This window comes from Lathamus discolor, chromosome 5, assembly GCF_037157495.1.
Source record: "Lathamus discolor isolate bLatDis1 chromosome 5, bLatDis1.hap1, whole genome shotgun sequence".
In the NCBI taxonomy this organism is placed as follows: domain Eukaryota; kingdom Metazoa; phylum Chordata; class Aves; order Psittaciformes; family Psittacidae; genus Lathamus; species Lathamus discolor.
This window is the reverse complement of record NC_088888.1, coordinates 94,659,718-94,680,534: the sequence shown is the minus strand read 5'-3', so window position 1 is coordinate 94,680,534 and position 20,817 is coordinate 94,659,718. Positions and strand designations below refer to the sequence as shown.

The window sequence follows — 20,817 nt, the reverse complement described above, 5'->3', positions numbered from 1 at the left end:
ACTTATGAATGCGTCATCATCATAGATCATCCACACTGCACACTTGTCACCAAATTACGTTACACTGATTTAGTTAGAGAGGTCTCAGCTGTCATTAGGGTTACAGACAGCTATTTACAAAACATTACCTTTGTCTGAAGCAAAGCCAAAATATTTTGATTGCTTCCTTCCACAGTGAAATGAAACATTATAACTATTTTAATGTTATAAACAATGAAACAGAAATGAACAGCTCCATAAGAAAGCTCCACAAATTCAAGCCCACACTAGATGATTAGAGAAGAATTTTGCCTTTTACTGGCAAACTCTGATTTTGCCCATCTGCTCTCTTCTCTCCCTGCTAATGAGCAGGAGCAAGCTACATCTATGAAAGCATCTCTAAAGATGATGAGACACACAAGCTTTTCTCCAGATGCTTAGAAAAGATCAATGAATTCTGCCACTACGTTCACAATCACACTGACAGAAGTGGCAGGCTCCTGCATCATAGAAGAGGAAATTCAGAGGGCAAAACTCCTCTGCTTTGTATTAACAGTCTGAACTATGCATGGTATGTTCTTGTTTGTTACACAAATACCTCATGATCATCCGTATGCCACAAATATTTTCCAGTACAGACGTCTGCCACGATATGCTCCATTTCAGTAATCCTTTAGAGACATTTCAGTGAAATAAGGTTGATGGGCAGCAGAAAGATTCAAAGGAAATAAGGCCTGTTTCAGCTAATTATGAGCACTGTATGTCAGAGCTGCTCTCACGTTGATCATAGAAGTCCTTAGTTGTTTCACATTTGACAAAGCAAGTACACTAACTGAGGCTTCTACTTCAAGAAAAGGAAAAAAGAATGACCAGCTGCGCATACTTTTCCAAGAGACTGGACACAGGTCCTCAGAGCCCCTTATGCACACATTTCCCCTCGTGCTTAGAAAAATAGATGTTTCCTGCAGAGGTTTTGGGATCTTCAAAAACACCTCACCAGAAAACTAAACAGGGAGGAGAATAAGCTGCACTGCTGATAACATGGTGGGGAATGGGCACAGAGGTAGACCACTACGCCTGAAGGCCTTGGGTCTCTCAGGGAGAAGGATGGAGAGCTAATCTTAGCAAAGGAGGCTAAGGGACATGGAGATCAATAAAAGATATGGTCACTCCCTGAAAGCACAAGATGCAGGGTAATATACATCACACAATGGGAGAAAAATTCTTTAAGCTAAAAAGACATCACTGACCACAATGACAGATATATAGATTTGCCATATAGAAACTTTTGTCGTTCTTAAGAGTCAGAGATGCATTATATGTTTCTATTACAGCTTTCTAAAAGAAGGGGGAGCAGAAATACCTGTTATTTGCATGCTGAAAATTTATTAAAGGAATTATACTACCTACAGTCCAAAGTGTGAGGGACCCCAGAAATCCTTTCCATTCTCTAAATTTTAAATCAACTAGTCAAAATTAAAAGAAAGCAATGAAACTGTAAGTTTTTTTGAACCTTGCTTTTTAAACAAGAGATATGGAAAACAATATTGGATATTTTGGTACTAAATTTCTTCTCTTCCTTTTCTCCCCATTTTGTGTTTCTCCTAGCAAAAAAAGATGTGACAAAAAAAATTTTTTTCACTTAGTGCTAAAAAAGTGAGCAGGAAAAAAAAACATGAAAAAATATTTTAACAAGCTTTACAATTAAACAGTACTTCTTTACAGGAAGACATGTTACTGAAGCTGAGCATACAGCTTCTTACATTAAAATCTCAATGCTGAAATTCAAGCCAGTGAGGGCATGATCATGTTTTCTTCACAAGAGGTTTTTTCTGTGATCAGAAAAAGTCAAGCAAAATCATTACACTTTGATAATTAAGCCAAGAACGCGAGCTTCAGTGGAAAGATTAAAAAAACAAAACAAAACAAAAAAGGAATCTGCCAGTCTGTGTTTTCGATACTATTTCCAGAAGAAGCATGCACGTAAGAGTGGCACTGGTTGGGAAAATGGAAAGCAACCAACAGGAAACTATGAGCTGAAGCAAATAAAGAATCTAAAGATGTCATTATTTCTGCATATAGCTATGTATTAGCGTAAGCATAATGCAGCACTTCCAGCTCTAGTGATATCTACAGGATGATCTTTTCCAAACCACAAATAGAAAAGCTGATAGGACTTTAATTATTTAAGCAGAAATTTTACTGCCTTCTAGAAAACAAGATAAATATGTGCTAATTGGTTTTGATTGATTGGAAATGCAACTATCCAATATATCAACAATTAGCTATAGAGTACATATAGATATGTAGCCATCTCAAAAAGGAAATCTCCTTCTTATTATCTCCCTTATCTGAAGTATCAATTTACTGCTGTTTAAAATTGCAAATTGTAGGACATTATACTATCAAACCAAGGACCATATATGAAAGCAAAACAGACCTGTTATAGAGATCTAAAGATACATATTATATAAAGATATAAAAGTACATAATATATATATTTATTTTATATAATATATATATTTATTTTATATAAAGATATAAAAAGCCTTGTGAACCCATTTTAAGTAGTACTATAAAACTGTGCTTTGAAGACAGTACCTGAACTACACAAAACCAAACGAGCCTTTCTCTCTGTGCCTTGGATTTCACTAAAAAGTTAACTAGAATGCACATTCTGGGTTTCTTCCTACATTTAACTGGTAAATGAACCAATCCTTTTCATTCTAGAGCCCCATAATTAAAAGCAAACTCTGACAAATTCCCTCCTCCGTAGTAGGTTGGGCTATGTGGTTTAGATTTTTATGGGGTAACACAACAGTAATTCCAAAGACTATAAAAGCCATCTCTCAGGCACTTTCTTTTTTCTCCACAGCTCCTGTTTGCATAAAAGCCCTACAAAAAAGTGGCTGCTTTGGAAACTACATCTGTCTGTGCCCAGGCCAAGTGTTGTTAAGACAGTCAAGGCAAACTCCTACCACAACAATCTCTCCTTTGTCAGTCACAGGGATCCCATGAGAAACCACCAACCAGTCTAGGAATTTGGCTCAAGGTAGTGTTAGCCAAGCCTGAAAGACAAAAAATAAGGGTCAGACTTTATTTAGATTGACTGTTTAAAACCGGAACTAACAGCTCCATTCTGCCAACGAGCTTTTAAAGTTGCATGATGTGACAACTGGTCTTAGTGAAGACGGGCAAAATTTGTCTCTTAACCCTTTGTACTCTCTGCATTTACTGGCTCAGTTTGAACTTATTACACAAGAGGTTTTTTGGGAGGGTTTTGAGTTTTGCTTGGTTTGGGGCTTTTTTGGTTGGTTGGTTTGTGGTTTTTGGTGGGTCTCTTCTGTTTGTTGTGTTTTGTTTTTAAATTATTATCTTTTAATGCAATGGATTTCCAAGCCTGAAAAAAAAAAAAAGATAAAATTAGAAGGGCCAAAGCCCAACTAGAAATTAGTCTGGCTACTGCCATAGCAGACGATAAAAAAAAAATGTTTCTATAAATACATTAACAACAAAGAGAGGGCTAAAACCAACCTCTGTCCCTTACTGGATGTGGGGGTAAACAGTGACAAAGGATGAGTAAAAGGCTGAGGTGCTCAATGCCACCTTTACCTCAGTCTTAATACCAGTTGTTCTCTGGGTAGCCAGCCCCCTGAGCTGGAAAACAGCAATAGGGGGAAGAATGAAGCCCACATAATCCAAGGGGAAGGGATTAGCAACCTGCTACACCACTTAGAGAAATGCAAGTTCATGGGTCCAGATAGGATCCACCCAAGGCTACTGAGGGAGCTGGCAGAAGTGTTCACTGAGCCACGTTCCATCATCTACCAGCAGTTCTGTCTAACTGGGGAGGTCCCAGCTGACTGGAGGCTAGCAAGAGCCAATAGGAGGATCTGGGGAAGTACAGACCTATCGATCTGATCTCGGTGCCAGGGGAGGTTATGAAGCGGGTTATTTTGAGTGCCATAATGCAGCATGTACAGGACAACCAGGTGATCAGGCTCAGTCAGCACAGGTTTACAAAAGGTAGGTCCTGCTTGACTAACCTGATCTCCTTCTATGACAGTGACCCACTTAGTGGATGACGGAAAGGCCGCAGATGTTACCTGCCTAAATGTCAGTAAAGCCTCTGACACCATTTCCCACAGCATTCTTCTGGAGAAACTGGCTGCTCATGGCTTAGACTAGTGCACTCTTCACTGGGTAAAAAACTGACTGGAAAGCTGCTGGTGGAAAAGGACCTGGGGATGCTGACTTATGGCAGCTGAACATGACCCAACTTGTGCCCAGGCAGCCAAGAAGCCCAACAGCATCCTGGCCTGTATCACATATAGCACAGCCAGCAGGGCCAGGGCAGTGATCATCCCCCTGTACTCGGCACTGGTGAGGTCCCACCTTGAACCCTGTGCTCAGTTTTGGGCCCTGCACTACAAGAGAGACATTGAGGTGCTGGAATGGGTCCCGAGAAGAGCAACGAAGCTGGTGAAGGGTCTAGAGCACAAGTTTTATGAGGCATGTCTGAGGGAACTGGGGTTGTTTAGTCTGGAGAAAAGGAAGCTTGGGGGGACCTTACTGTTCCGTACATCTACCTGAACAGAGGTTGTAGTGAAGTGTTAGTCTCTTCTCCCAAATAGTAAGTGATAGGACAAGATGAAGTGACCTCAAGTGGTACCAGGGCAGGTTTAGACTGGATATTAGGAAAAAATTCTTCACCAAAAAGGTTGTCATTGGAACAAGCTGCCCAGGGAAGTGATTGAGCCACCGTCCCTGGAGGTGATGTAGACATGGAACTTGGGGATATGATTTAGTAGTGTACTTGGCAGTGTTAATGATTGGACTCTATGATCTTAAAGGTCTTTTCCAACTGAAAAAATTCCACAATTCTATGAATTCAGAACACAGCAATTGGCAAGAGTCCTACTTTGACTTCAAGCTATTTTCCATTTTCAGATTAATCTGACAGTGTTATTTCTGAGAGAGAAATCATCAGCTCAGTTCCTTTCCAATGAGTACTCAGAAAACCTGTATCCTCAAACCGAGTATGTAAATTTTTAACATAATACCCGCCCTTCATCACCAAATCTAAAAAATGCAGTTTGAGATTAGTTTCTAGCCAAGCACACAAGGTTCTGGTCTTCCTTATTCACCCTAAGTTTTCAACAACATGCTACTTAAAAATACTTGTAATTATTGATGCACACGTTAACCTTTAGAATTTTTAAAATTTAGCATTTAATTCCTGAAATATTGTCATCTGACACTCTCCGATATTAGTTTAGAGACGGATGTGATAAGGAAAAAATACCTACCATGCTTCTAGACAAAAAGAAAAAAAACAACAGAAAACAGTACTCAGGCAACCTTTACCTGAACAAGCTCAGACATATATGCAGTGTAACATTCTCAGCTACCCATCAACCACAGTTCTGTCACCAGAAAGAGGTTCCCTCCTCTTGTGCATCTTGCTCACTTTTAACCTTACCCTCCTACTTGCTTCTTTGCCACAAATCCTGCTTGAAAATCAGGAAATCTGACAAAATGTTGCTGTTGCCCGCTTCCCACATTCTCTTTACATTTTACAAGGCAAAAAAAGTAACCAACAAAATCTATTTTCATTATGGTGTATCTGCTTGTAAACTAAGAAAACAGCTTTCTGGTGCTTAGGATCAGAAGGACCATTGGATGCAATAGGTTGTTAGCCTGAACACCACAAGTTACTACCCATCTCCCAAGTACCCTGAAAGCAAGACAAGTAACTTGCATATGGCTAACAAATACTGCCTGGGCACATGGCCTGCCTTAGGCTGGACACCAAGAGATTCACTGCTTTCTCTAATGGTGAGACGGGCAAGTCACTGGTTTGAAGAGCTGCAGCCATTCACCTTTTCGTTTAGGCCTTCAGCCAGTGGCTCCAGTTATACCTCTCTAAATGGGAGAAAGAAGAAAATAAAACAAATGGAAAGTAAAAGAGAGTTTAGAGCTGTGAAGGCAGCTAAGATGCTGAGTCCCTTCTAATACTGTTGGAGTATGGTTTGTGTTTAAGCTGCCTGCAAAGTCTTTTCCTACAGCTCTGCCACTGATGTTTTCCAGCTCTTCTGCCAGCCCTTCTTCCTTAGCATGAAACGTCTCCTGGCTAGTACTTCAGGTTATTGCATCAGCTCCATCCGACTCCAGCATCTCCTGACCTCTTTCTTACTCTTAAAAACTTGCCCTTGCCAGCACTTCACTGAGCACTTCACTAACTGCTCCACCAGTACTGCCTTCCTGAGGCCCTCTCTCCCACTTCTATCTTTCAAGGCAGGAGGGATCCTGAGGAAATAATGCCCTTTTTATCAGCAGCATTTGTCTCTCCTGTTTACTCCTGGGCAATCTCTTCAAGCCACAAAAATCCAGTTATCCTCTCTACAAAGGGACCTCACAGATTGATCACCTATTCCAGGCCTCTCTCTCTCTCTTTACCTAAACTGAAAATTTCAATCCTCTTCTCTGACATTTCCTTGGAGATATCCAGCTACTAGGTTAAACTCCACACAAAGCCAGACAAACCTCTTATCTCCTCTCCCACACAAGGCTTTCCCAAGGGGCTCTTCCTTGATTAGCCAGCATTCTGCCAGCCTGCAAACTGACCATTATATTCAACCAGAACCTGTACACATTTAAGTTCTGTAGAACAAACACATAATATACATAAAATTCAGTCTTTTCCTTCTGATCTGTCAGACAGCTCAAATGCTTATCCAGGCACCCAAGATCTCCCTTCTTTCCCTGGGTTTCAACCAAGAAAGTGTGACAAGTATTTCTGAAGGGGCATAAGCAATGATCATCTCTCATGCTGCCTTGCCATTTTAACCTTTTTTTGTTACTTTAAGAAAAAAAAACCAAAAATTCCTTCCCCATAATTTTAATAATCTTCTCAGCCTGTTTTCTCTTGACTATTTTCTACCAGTGTTTAAGAAACAGCTGCCTACTTGAAATCAGCTTATGACTTTGCCCTCCATCACCAACAGAACAATCTATCTCAGAGATGTACCTGACAGATCAGTCCATCTGACCTATTTTAGACATGCGTCTTTGGTTGAGACTAAGTCTGTCTTAAAATTATCTGGACAAGGATCCAATAATAACAAATAAATGCAGGAAAACAAAATCTGCTCACACCCCACCCTTTCCATATTAAATCACTACCAGGAATTTTTCACCACTAATAACTCTTGGGGCTCTTTTTTATACTTCCTCCAAGTGTTCAAAAAACCTTTTAAAGGCATGAAAACTCATATTTGGGTATTACTGTCATTAATGCTGCGTAAAAGGTTCCTTTTATAAATCCCATCAGCAAAGGATTAAATTAGCCCTCTCTTCTCCCATCAGCAGTGAACTTTTAAGTTCTGTATCCAGCCTGATCCCTAGTATTTATGCAGGGTTGCTGCTTTCCAGAATGGAAAATCTCCCCCATCCTAGGGATGCCCAGGAAACTTGTCACTGAGAAATCTGCATTCAGCCATACCCTGCACACCTACCTTTGGTTTTACTCATCAAAAAGAAATTCCCTGTGACTGCTTACTTATTAAAATCTGGGAGTGACAGGCTGGTAAACAGCATAATCAGCTTTTTTTTCTTTTAAGCTTCTGTCTTACAAATGAACCTGCTACATGGTGTCTTGTCCAGGCCCAGTCCTGGAGCATCTTGATTCCCAGTTTATTTCCCACAGGCATCTGCTTGTTTATATTTCGCAGTCAGCTGCTGCTCCATTTACCTGGCATGCTTTTGCTGATGTGCTGTAACCATTTCCCAACAATAAAGCTCTATTGTACAGAGCCACAAGCTGACAGGCAGAATTAGCAAACCTGTGTCAGGCTGAGCACAGCACCAGTGACAGATGCTGAAGGAAAGGCTGTGGGATTGGCTGTGTATTTGTGTGACAGCCCATGGTTCATCTGCGTTTTGTGTCAGCCAAGAGTAGCTAGGAGGCATGAATGGCCATGAAACTCATCTCTCTCCGCTTCATCCTGTCAGAGCCGATGATGCAGCTCACAGCCACAGAGTCCAAGGACAAAAGCTAAAGGACACATAGGAACAAGGATGAGGTTTGACAGGCTGTATGCCTAAGAAGGAATTCCAGCTTTAGATTCTCACCTTTACTTATGGTGGTGACAATATGTGATTATGCAAAACACCATCTCCTCACCAGCCTCCTCACCCTTGTCTGAGGGCTGCACTTCATACAGTCCTACACCATCACCTCTACAGAAAGAGGAGCTGCAGGGTGAAAGATGAAATCCTTCAGCAGTGACAGCTCTTAGAAGCCAAGGACACAATGCATTCAAAGGAAAATTCTGCTGTGCAAGGTATTTACATGCCACAACCAAATCGAAGCCCTGTGATCCCTGTGCCAGCAAGGTTACATCCTGAAACACTCAAGCAGAACTCGAGTGTACCATTTAGTGAAAAGAGAGGCAACAGGACAAGCTTTGGGCAAAGCTCCTTGCTGTTCACTGCCAGCCTAACTCTGCTGCCATTCAAGCCAGGAGGTGAAATTCAGATGGACTCCCTGGAGCAGAGTCTGAAGGTATGCACCTGCCACAGTCCTTCCCTATGGTTTACATATCCCACACCATTTTCTCTTGGCAAGTGTTACTTAAGCTACCACAGCTGAATGGTTATTTATCTGGCTGGTTCATGACAGTAAGTTGTTTTACATCAGATCAGATGTGGGAAGCTCTTTAAAGGCTTTTTATAGAAAGCAGCTACATGAGTTCATGAAAACAGAAAGGCTCAAAGAATAGTGATAAAAGGTATTTTAATATAATTACTCATACTAATAGAGGAGATACTGTTTGCTGAAAAAAGGAAAATATATGGTAGGCCAGAAGACTGAATTATTAGCTTTGCTTTGAACCTGACCGCTATTACTACTCTACTACCTCCTGGATGCACTTTCAGAAGAAGCCTTGTCATTCTGGATTTGTAAGAAGAGGTGGTCTTATTTTGGGTTTAACTACCAGGTTCACTATAAAGCGTGCAATAGGAAAGCACACACAGTTAAGCTTTCATGAGAAGGAACACACACTGTTCATTAAAAAGTTGGAATGGAAAATGTCTTCCCTGTATTTATTTTTCCTTTCAATGAATAAAAAACATTTAAAACCTACCTTTAACATAAATATGAAATGCTGATTTCATTATCTCGCTGAAGAAGGTTTTGTAATCCTTCCAGATGATCTTCAAATGCAGTAGACAAAATATTGTATGATTATTATTAAAAGGGAGATGTAGGCATATCACACTACTTTAAATGGTCTTAATACTGCATAGGGAAAAAATGCTTTTTCCATATGGCTTGCTAGTCTAGTTTTTTAAGGAGAAATATCAAAATAATTTGACTGTGATTTGGATAGAAGTGCCAAGCAATACCAAGTCTGAATTTTGGAAAATTTCTATCAATTCCTCAGACATGTATGAGAACATAAATCCATTCCTCCCTTTGCAAATATTTTAAGCTATTGCTCACTTGAGGTACTACAGAAATTAAACAAGAGTCCAATGGCAGGTTTAGCATGACCTAGAATTCCACACAGATTTAACCTGACCTCATTTTAACAGTCATTTTAACAAGGGGTCCAGAGAAGTTGCTGCTCATCTCAGATACTTCGAAACACAAAATATTTCGCTGGAGAAAAGGCGGTGGATTTCAGTTTGTTGTAGGTTTTTTTTGTGTTTCTTGGGTTTTGTTGGGTTTTTTTGAGGGCTTTTTTTCCCCCTTTTGGTTTAGTGTGTGGGTTTGGGTTTGTTTGTTATGTTTTGGGGGGTTTTTTTGGTTGGGTTTTTTTTTTTTGGTTTGTTTATTAAAATTTTATATGTATTAATGAAATTTTAATTTTAAATGTCCCAGGTTCACATTCCTGCAGTCCCAAACAGCCTTCATTCACCCTTGGCACTAGAGCACACACGAGACTCACCAGGTGAAGAGAAACACACAGAGCAACTCCTTTCAGGCACAAAATGTCCACACAACATGCAAGAGAGGTACACAGGATATCAGAGTTACAAATGCATTTTGCGTAGTCGACAGCTAGATGGACAGATTTGGCAATGGTTTGATCACTGCTGACTGGCAGTAAGCTACACAGCCAAAACAAAGGTAAATAGGAGGCAAGAAGAAATTGATATAAAGGCATTATCCCAAAGCATACACTCCCTATAGTCCCCAGTCTTTATGGAAGTACTCTCCCTATGCCTGTTGGATTAGAGCTGTACAGTGACTGTCAATGCTCTTCCCATGTCTTGTGTTGTATCAGCACATTTACAAAAGGTATGTATGTGTTAAGAGAGGACTACAGTCTTTTGATAGAAAAGGGAATTAAAATATATGAGTTATCTTCAGTTTTCTGCCTCAAGTTTCCAACGTAGCTTTAAAACCAAGCCGACCAACCAACGCTCCCCAACACACACAGAATAGAGGGACAGCATGGAAAAGATAGGAATGATCCAAACAAGAATTATCCAGAGGAAAAATACAGCTCTGTATGGAGGGTACACAGCCCCTTCTCTGTGTGTTTATTTATATCACAGCATGCAATGCCATAACACCACAGTAGTCAAAGGCCCCCATTCAGCATGGCTGCCTCCATGGCTAACACAAGGCAACCCTCTAAGAGGGTTCTGAAATAACTCACATCTTTCCCATCATACAGTACTGCTCACTCAGTTACAGACACACCACATCCTTACATTCTAAGAGTTCATACACTTTTAAGATGTACCATCAGATGCCCAATGCTCTGGTTCGTTTTGGGACAGATTACCCTGAAGTCACTTTTTGCATTTGCATGTTTTTTCCATATGTGGTACTTCACCAGAATAGGTGACTTCTGCTAAAGCATACTGTATTACAGGAAAACCACTATATTTACATTATCCCTCTCTGAGGAACTCAGATCTTGTTTTCCTTGCAGATCCATTATATTACTTAACTTTTAACATCATTGGAAATATCAATATTCAAAAGCAGCATATAATTCTTTTAAAGAATTTATACATAGCATCCCTATTTAAAAATATCACTAATTCCTTGTTTCAGTGTACTGAACCACTGCTGAGTAGGAAGGAAAAAAAGAAAAAATTGAGGGTTTTTTTCTATTATTATGAAAAATAATAGTTGTTTTAGAGAAATGAGAATTGTATATTCAGGAAAAAGTCCTCAGGCAAATCAGAAAATATCTTCTGATCCCTGCAGATTTCCCATCACTGTAGGCATACATTAGTTTTAAATGGCAGGCACCACCTCAATTAAAGTCAATCTGGCACTTAGACTCTGTAACCATATAACGATGCAACACAGAAGATACTGTTATCATGAAGCCCTCTCCAGCTTTTATAAATGCATCAAAGCAGTATGCACTTATACCTGATGCATTCAAAAATAAGATTTCTATACCAAACAAAAACAAGTCTTTCAAATTATTTCTTATTGTCATGTTACAGCACTTACCATTTTCGAGTACCGAGTTATACATATTTTCACTGAATGAAAATTATCAAAGCTCTGACAAATGTCTGAGAGGGATCTCAGGAAGGAACCTCTGATTTCCTCCCACTCAAGCACTGCAACATTCGGACAGCAGGCACAAAGACTTTCCCTAACACAAAACACCTAAGCTCAGGTCTACAGCTTCCATTAAGAGCACTTCCCATACGTTTCTTCAAAGACCTATTTGCTGATGGTTAGACACTAACCTCCTACAGACTTTAAGCAACTTCAAGAGCACAGACCAATCCCATCTTCCAAATCACTATCTCCAAATACCTTTTTAGAAGCAGGTGCTCACTTTCAGCTTCATGTAGTTATCAATATGTTCTTTAAGCTGCTCTGTTCCCTCAAACACTGACTTCCCTCCAGCCTTACTCTGTGCTGGTTTTCCCCTTTCCCTCCCAAAGGGGGAACAACCTATGTGAAGAAATGGGCCATTTTGACTTGCTAGCAGTTTTACACAGTCCTTGCCATAATGCAGGCAGGTACACAGGGTAAAGATAGGGCTGCTGTTGCTGTTTCTGAAGCAATAAAGTTGCAGTTTACTTACAGGTCGTTTTCTTTGTTTGCTTTAGACTCACACACCACCAATTAACTTCTCAGCTCAAGGAAACATTAAAGAAACAAAACCCAAAGTCCATAAAACATTTATCAGAAGTCTCTAAACTAGAAAAGATCTAGGCCTTACCACAACCTGACAATTTCTACTGTCTTTCATTTAAGACTACTCTCCTTAAATTTCTTTGGTCATAAAGATTTTTTCCTCTTTTTTTTTTTTTTCTCATATCAAACTGCAGATACTATGAATTCTTCAAAACCTCAATAACCACCAGGGCTGGCCAATTCCCATGTCACCCATGCTCAGGGAACCATATGAAAGCTCCTTTGGTATTGAGAAAAGTGGATTTTCATGCTAGTTGAGGTGAGTTTGATAAGACATTCTGATGTGCCTTCCCATGGATTGTTTTACCCTGGCACTCTCCAAGTTGTAATTTTAGTAACACTCTGCCCAAGGCAGCACAAAGACTGGTTGTTTTGTGGGGTTTTTTGTTTGTTTGTTGGTTGGTTGTTTTTTGGGGGGAGTGGGGGAATTGTGAGGAGTTTCTGTTGTCTTCCAAAAAATAGCACCATCTTCATCCTTCTTCCACAGTTCAAGAGCCAAATTAGTTGATATCAGAGTGAGAAATAGTTATTTCAATGAAAATAATGTTTCAGCCTCAAGGGGTGAGAAATTAGGCTGTATGAGAAAAGATACTAAGGTGAGAGAAAAAAAACAAGATTCTGAATGACCCTACTGCCCTTCCAGTGCTCCCTCCTGAAGCTGCCACCAACAGCAGCGTTGCCTGCCAGAAAAATGGTACATTGCTATTATTAGCACAATGAGGGGACATGATGGTTTGACTCTTCCTTATATTGGCAGCCATGTTGTATCATTCCATCCAAAAGCAACAGTTCCTACTAATGAAAGTAACAAGAACAAGTCTGGAGACCAGTACAGTAGAACTGTGAAGGGAAGGAAAACAAAACCCATGCAGACCTTTCAGGCAAAAGAAAACAAAAGGGCAATTTTCCCAAGGAAAAGCAGCCCCTGAACACACGTTTACTATAATGTCACTATAATAAAGTTTCATAGCAGTAGTCTAATTTGAAAGGTGGGTAACACAGCCATAAACATATTTCATTCAAATCTGTGATCTTCAGCTGTTTAAGGAGCTAATGGAAATGTGAAGTGACTGGTGAAAATATTTAGCTGTAACTGACAGTTTGCTAAAAAGCCTATCACACTCCTTGGATTTATGAGTCGTTTAAGGATTTGCATAACTTGATTTTAAGCTAACGTGAACTGAAGTTAGAACTATATTGCTGCTCCCTCTGAAGTGAGATTCTTTTCAAGGGTGATGTCAACCTGGAACAAAATACGAGAGAAGTGGGGTATCACCCTCGTAATGTCTCTTTGCTGATGCAAAGGGGACAGTAAAATAAGCAAGAACTGTAAGTTTCACCTTCAGTAGCAATCACTGGTAAAAGACTTGAGAATTTTCAGACATAAATCCACACAAAGCATGTGGCTGATGCTGCTGCTTCAGTGGGACATCACATCATGGAGGAAAGGAGGTAAATATGAAAGGTTACGTATTCTGACCACCACCGCAGCTGATGCCCAATGAGGGCAGCAATTTGATACAAGCCAAGGTCCAGTGGCATTCACTCGGGAAGGAAGCAGAGGTGAGAAACTGCAGCAGAGAGGAGGATTAACTCACACGGAGGAGACTGGCACTCTCAGAGCCACAAGGATGCAAAGTACAGGGGACAAGCGAACCGACATACTGAGCCAACAACAGCATGGACAGGTGCCAGGGTCTGCAACAGAGGTTAGCACAAGCCTTGCACAGTACAAATGCTCCTAACATAATCTTTCCCAGGGCTGGGGACTGTCACATCTAAAGATAAACAAACTAGCTTGAAGCCTTGAGAAAAAGCTTATACTCTGCAGGTGTGTACGAATGGATGAAAATCCATGAACTAAGGCTTTAACTGCCTTCAGAGCTGCAAATGAGACAATACACACTGCACCCTTAGGAACTGGTTGGCATCAACAAGTGTGGCAACTACAAAGTTCACCACCATGTTGTGCTTCACAGCCTTTACAGATTTCATCTCTCAGTGATTAACAGGAAGAGTTGCCTGGACTGCTTTAATGCAGCTTACCCAAGACACAAAGGCTATGACCCCAGCTCAGTCTTAAGAGCAAGCCCAGAGCCCAGCTGGCCCTGAGGATCAGCTGAAAATTAAACCTCAAGATGCAACATGCACCACTAGCTACTCAGAGCAGGCACATGCCTTCTACAGCCATGATCATGGTTATACTACTCTTTCAGCTTTATGGCTACAGTTAGTGAAACCTAGTGGATGTTGTCACTACATCTTTGCTACACACTAGCAAAGGATAACCGACACAAGCATAACCTAGTAAAAAAAAAAAAAGCAGAGAGAAACGTCAACTGCAAACCGTCTAAAAAACCAAGATGTGAATGCGTATCAGAAGTAAAAAGAGCATCAGGAAAAAAATGAAAGCTTTAAAATGGGGGGGTGGGGTTTTTTTTATTATTTAAATATGGATTGCCTCTGCACAAGTTTAACACATTTTACACATACCTTCAATGTGTACATGAGGTCAGCACTTTTTCCACAAAAGTAAAAATAGACAGTACACAAAGGTAAAAGTAATGCAAAATTAATCTAAAGTAGGTGTAGGTATTTTCCCTCTAGGCTCCAAATGTACAACAACATATATGTTAAGCATGAAGAAAGCTAATAGGACAATATTAATCAAATCAGCATGAACAGAAGAACATAAAACATATTCAACAGATATCAGTGTGCAAAATTGATCAGCTAGTTGAAAGGGTCACAGAGTACATGTTTATGTAAAACAAATACAGAGGAGAAATATGAAAGTAAGGCAGAACTGTTTCAGTTTATGCCCTATGAAGTCATATGATCCATTTGGGGAACAACCTTTGTACGAGACAACTACAAGAACCCTAAAAGTTCCTGGGAGTCTAAAGAATTGCTATTAGAAGACAAAAGAAGAAAGTTAAAAATAAAAATAAAAAGGAGTTAAATACTTATTTTAACAAACGGAAATTCACATAATCAGAACATTCAAATCCTGTATGAAGAACTGTATTAGAATATAACAAAAATCAAATGAGCCTTTCCTTTCTCATCATGCACTTTCTGCAGTATTACAAAGCTATTTGAGGCTGAAGACTAAACACTTGCTCTTCCTGCATATTCAATTTTTTTTTTTTTTTACAAAAATAGCCAAAGAGGAAGTAACAGTCTAATTTGAAACAGGGTCAAAAAATAAGAGCACAATATAAGCTGATTCGTAAGCAACTGAGCCAGTAAAATCCAGTTTCCTAGGAATGTGTGTCAAAGTTGTAGGAAAAGTTCAGACTGCAACCTCTCCTTCAGCAGGCATCTTTCCATCTGTCTAGGCTTCCTAATGCCAGAAAACTTGTAGGTTTACTGGAATAAGCTTCTACCCCACTCACAAATGCAACTTGAATTGGTCAAGAGGTTTAAAAGTTACTAAGAGCAAGAGCAAAAAGCATTCAGAGAAAGCTGCACATAATCTATTTTCTCAGAAAAACAAGCTAAAAAAATATATACACAAACTGCTGATAGCTTGAATTTGCACTATTACAAGATTGCACTGGAGACATAAGCCTGACCACACAAGTCACAGAGCATTGCCCTCATTCCGTCTGGATAGATGTATTTCTTAATACGGGCATAGTGATGAAGGGGAAAATGTTTCTTTAAGTAGCAACATAAAAATAAAAAAAAAAAAAGAAAATCAGAGTTAAACAACATGCATTTTCCTACTAAGAGGGCATTAGCATTGTCTAAAGCCCCACGGAGGAGGTATTTGGGCAGGGAGCAGGCTTTGCTCACCAACAACACCCTGCAAAGTCACTGCGGGCAGGCAGCCCTGCCTGAAAACTGTTACAAATTCACCAGAATGGCCTGGAAGGGGACCTTCAAAGAAAATCTTTTTCGATCCCCATGCCAATGAAAGTGTTCAAGGTCAGGCTGGATGGGGCTTTGAGGAACCTGATCTACTGAAAGATGTCCCAGACCATGGCATGGGCGTTGGACTAGATGACCTTTGAAGGTCTTTTCCAACCCAAACCATTCTGTGAGTCTATGATCAGTGATAACCTTGCTCCCTCACCACTTCTGCTACCCTACCACAAACAGGCTGCACAGGTTTGACAGAGCTTGTGAATATAAACTACCTGCAACAGCAGGAGGCTACTGAAGAGACTGCACTGCTTGACAAAATTAAAGCTTTGTTATCAGCATACCCAAACCTGGAAAGGATGCTCAAGGGCAATGTGCTGAGAGAAGACACACCAGAAGTCATGAGTGCTTCAGGACAGCCGGTGTGTGTGGGACAGCATGTGATCACTCTTGACAATTCTATTGCATCTGCCCCCTAGCAGACATTGCTTACAGAGAAATTTAAGGGTAAAAAGATTTTCTAATTTATATTATATATTTCATATATATATAAAAACATTACATATAAAATATGTTTAATACATATATATACACACATATAACTATACATAAAGGAGTTTAATATCTGCAAGATGAAGAAATCCACACATGGTCTCCTCTGTATGGATCCTCACTGGGAATAAAACATGAAGCAGACTGCATGGTAAACAACAATAGCAGAGATAATAAGCATAGGCAGAAGCTGATCACATAACAGATTATGGTGGGCGAATAATAGATTGTTGTCTTAATATATTCTCTTAAATTCATGTTCCTCACTAGCTTCATATAAGTCCTCCACAAGGGCTGGATGTGTACAACAGTTGCAGGTATTATCTAATTCTTATGCTGCGTATGACCTATTTACTAGAGGCTAGAGCTGGGATGAAGGCAGGTCAGCTGGAACTTTTTCCAAGAACCACAGTGATAGCTTTCACAGACTGCAGTCCTGGTGGAGTTTTACGATAACAGGAAATAACCCCAATACTCCAGAAACAAAACCAACAGTAAAATTTCCAATTGGAAGAGTATAAAGATTCCAAAGCTTTGGAACTTTGCTGCTCACAAGCAAAGCAGTGACCAGTGCAAACCAAGCTGAACATTTGTATGTAGTAAAAAAAGTTATGCCAGAAACTGATAAATTATAATCTGTAATTTTCAGGACAACCTGCAAGACTCACCTTCACTTGCAAGTATTTCAGATGATCTTTTGGCTATCATACAGTAAAAAAAGCTTATATTAAATAAACTTTAGTCCATTTCTTCAATCATAAGTCATTTCTACTAAACAAACAGGACATAGCTGTAAACTGCCACAGTGACACCTGGAATATAAGAGCAAAGTACTGTAATGCAACAACCACCACTCACTTGCTACTCCTTGAATGAAAAGATTAAAATGATGCTATAAGAGGGAAATAACATTGTCTTGCCAAGACTGGAATCATCTGATGAGAATATTTTCTTCACAATAAATAACACCACCAGACACACTGGTTCACTTTTCATCATTTTCCTTCAGCCTCTAAGAAAGGACACTGATGGTGTCACCACCGTAAATGGCACCATCAGCAAACAATCAAGCTCGTTGAAAACCCATTTTGTACTAGCAATGCCAACTCCAGTATTCACTGCTTGCATACACAGAAGAGCTGTAAGCACTTCTGATCCGATTATGAAATAGAAAAATCATTGCCATCACTTTGCAGCAGGCAGCCAAAGGAACAAGTGTATTTTCAACAATTCCTCCCAGCCACCAGAAGTGCAAAATAGAAATTATCATTATGATCTTTTTGTCTGTTCTCCTTCAAAAGGTCATGGGAAGATTAATATTATGAGCTCATTTCTGTAAAGCAAAATAGAAAAGGATCCTGTCTTATAAAAATAAGAGCTGATCTAAGTTAGACACAGCAGAACTGCTAAATCATTCAAACTGAGTGGTAGGCTGGTTTTTTATTGTTTTCCATTTCCTTTTTGTAACTCAAGATACAAATAGGAATATATTTAAAAACAAATCTCCTTATCAAACCGTAAACTAACTCACCTGTCCAATGATTAATACTACTCCACAGGAAACCTGGTGGTAAATACAACAGGTTCCGATTCTCCTGCTACATCAGGTCCCTAGGAGGGAAAAGGTCTACATGCACACATCAAGCTGCAGGATGATCAGAGTTGTTATTTTACCCTGAATCAGCACTGGGAAGGCAAACAACAGTTTTCTGCCAGCCTATGAGAGCATTCTTGTAAATACAGCAGATACACTACAGCCATTCATACCCCCAGTGTGGTACTGCAGCCAAAACTCATGGTTAAGACAGCAGCCTTGTCCTTGTCCATTGGCTTAACTGAAAGGAAAGTTGTAAAAAGTTATTAAAAACAAAAAAAAACACACAGAAAATGTAACAAAGACTTGGAATGCAGTACTGAAAAAAAGTTACAAGCAAAAGCAGTTAAGCAAATATATAGGTTGTTTTTTTATTATTACAGAAATTATTGCCTTAAAATACTGAAATATGCAAAGTCCAGGTTTTAAGTGAAGGTAACTTATACTACTGTGATTCAAGGGCAAAAATATACAATAACTGTTTGCAGATGGTAAACACGTGATTTGATCTAGCAGCTCCCAGAATACGAATAAGGGTGATTTAGAAAGGAGGGGAAATCAACGCTTTGTTTTATCTAAAGTAGGTCTCATTCAGAGTAGCTTTATCAGATTGAAGCATCCATCATTGTACTACTATTTCAATCACAGATGGTTTCTCCCCCTCATAATATACAGATTGCGCAAGAGGATAATGAAACACGATAGCCAGGGAAAAGAGGGGTAGAGGAATAAAACTTCATTGGGGCCAGGGGAAATCCTGTCTTTTTCAAATAGCTCCTAAGCAAACACAAAGATTTCACCACAACCATCACTCTTATCTCACTTGATCTTGCTTCAGTCAGGTATTTAATAAACTTCACATAAGGTCACTTTGCCCTGGCATTACCAGGATGCAGCAATTTAAATTTGTCCATACTAAAAAGTCCAATCTAAGCATAAACAGAGTAGCTGCCCCTCAGCACAGAGCATATCCACAGTATCTTCTCCCACCCCCCTTCAGTACATCTCATTTTTGTAAGAGCACACACAAGCAAAGTCCATCAGCCAGGAGTTTACAGTACCAATGTAATCTCTCCAGTAGTACTCTGCCCAAGAGCACTAACTTCAGCTGCGGCCGCACCTGGGTCAGCACTGATAAGCTGATGTAAAATGAAGCAATCCATTTCACAATGCAAACAGTTGTTTGGCTACACAGGGAACAACATAAACAAATGGATCTATATATAAATCATTATTCATGCTTGTTGTAAAACACAGAATAATATGTTCCAGGATGAAAATGACAGTATTTCCAAGAACAGAGTGGAAACTCAAGCAGCTTCTATTTTATTCCACAAGCCTGCCCCACTAACACTCCCTATTCCAGCTCTACAGAAGCAACAAAACCAAGGTGATCCTAGGGCCCGATTTTTCAGGGACAAGATACCCTTGGTTTAAAAGGGCACTGGAGATCAAGGGAGTAGAGGAACCACCTTATTACCATACATATGCTTTTTTCCAACACATAAAAAAAGTGAATGGTAGCATCTCTTCAGCGCAGTGAAGGAAGGAAAAACACAACCACCAAAAGAAAAAAAAGCAAAACCCCAAACGAGTCCTACTACTACTTCTCCCACCCGTGCAACCGAAGAAAACCAGTCTACCCTCAAACTGCGCACTTCACTTGCACCTGACCTCAGCGGCTGTAGATGTCAATCCGCGCCCCCCTTTCTCTTCACCCCCACCGAGAGCGGCTATCGCACTCCAAGGCACTAGACCGTTTGACGAGGCTTTAGCTCATTTATGGCAATCACAGTGCAGAAATCACACGCGCCCAAGCGCCCGTTTCCACCGTGCGTCCGGCAACACCCGCTGCAGGCAGCATCTCCGGCAGGACCCCTCCTGGCCAGGTACCGCTCCCAACACCGGCGACCCCGCCCCGCACGGAAATGCCACCTCGCCGGCAGAGGGGCACGGCAGAGCGAGAACCGCGCTGTTTGTGCCCTCACAGCACTGCTCGGGGGAGGCCCGAAGCCCGCCGACAGCCATGTGTGCGGCAAGCGGCAGGCAGAGCCCTTTACGTAAGGGGATGCGGCTGTCCCACCGCCGCGGCGGAGACATCGCCACCCCTCGGGCTCAGCGGGGCGGGCGGAGGTGCCCCCACCTCCCGGCCGCACCCCTCCCGCCGCGCCCGGCCACCCTTCAGTGCCCGCTCAGCGCCCGGCTCGCCTTACCCTGCGGCTGCAGCGCCAGGCGAGGCGGGGCGGCCAGCAGAAGGTGCGCGCTACCCCGCTGCCCCAGGCATGGCGTCCCCCCGCCGCGGGGCCGCAGTGTTCGCGGCCAGCGCCGCTCCCGGGCTTTTCTCCGGCGGGGCAGCAGGAGGTGTGGTGAGGGCGGGCGGGGGCGGGCGCGCCCGCAGCTGGGCGGGCGCCATTAACCGCCGCGCCGCCGCCGCCCGCTTTGAAGCAGCCGCCCCGCTCCATCGCACTGCGGCGCCCCCTGGCGGCGGCGGCGGGAGCCTCCCGGCCCGGCAGGCGCGGGGATCCCGGGATTTCCCTCTTGGCAGCGCCGGGCGCGTTCCCTGCCTGTGTGCTCCGAGCAGCGGTCTCCCTGGGCGGGCCGAGCCGTGCAGAGCCGCCGGTTTTCCCTTGTT

The 20,817-nt window shown here is 41.4% G+C and overlaps 1 protein-coding gene across 2 annotated transcripts in view; it reads right to left on the bottom strand.

The window, feature by feature from the left end:
- RNF144A (ring finger protein 144A) overlaps positions 1–20,545 on the bottom strand; it is a 67,070-nt gene extending 46,525 nt beyond the window's left edge. The window contains exons 1-2 of one of the 2 annotated variants that reach the window (XM_065681580.1): positions 20,399–20,545; positions 2,958–3,047 (exon numbers count right to left, since the gene is read on the bottom strand). The gene's annotated coding sequence lies outside the window, so the exon portion shown is untranslated. The remainder of the gene's footprint in view (positions 1–2,957; positions 3,048–20,398) is intronic. The other variant, XM_065681579.1, reaches the window with a different exon arrangement.
- Between the last annotated feature and the right edge of the window lie 272 nt (positions 20,546–20,817).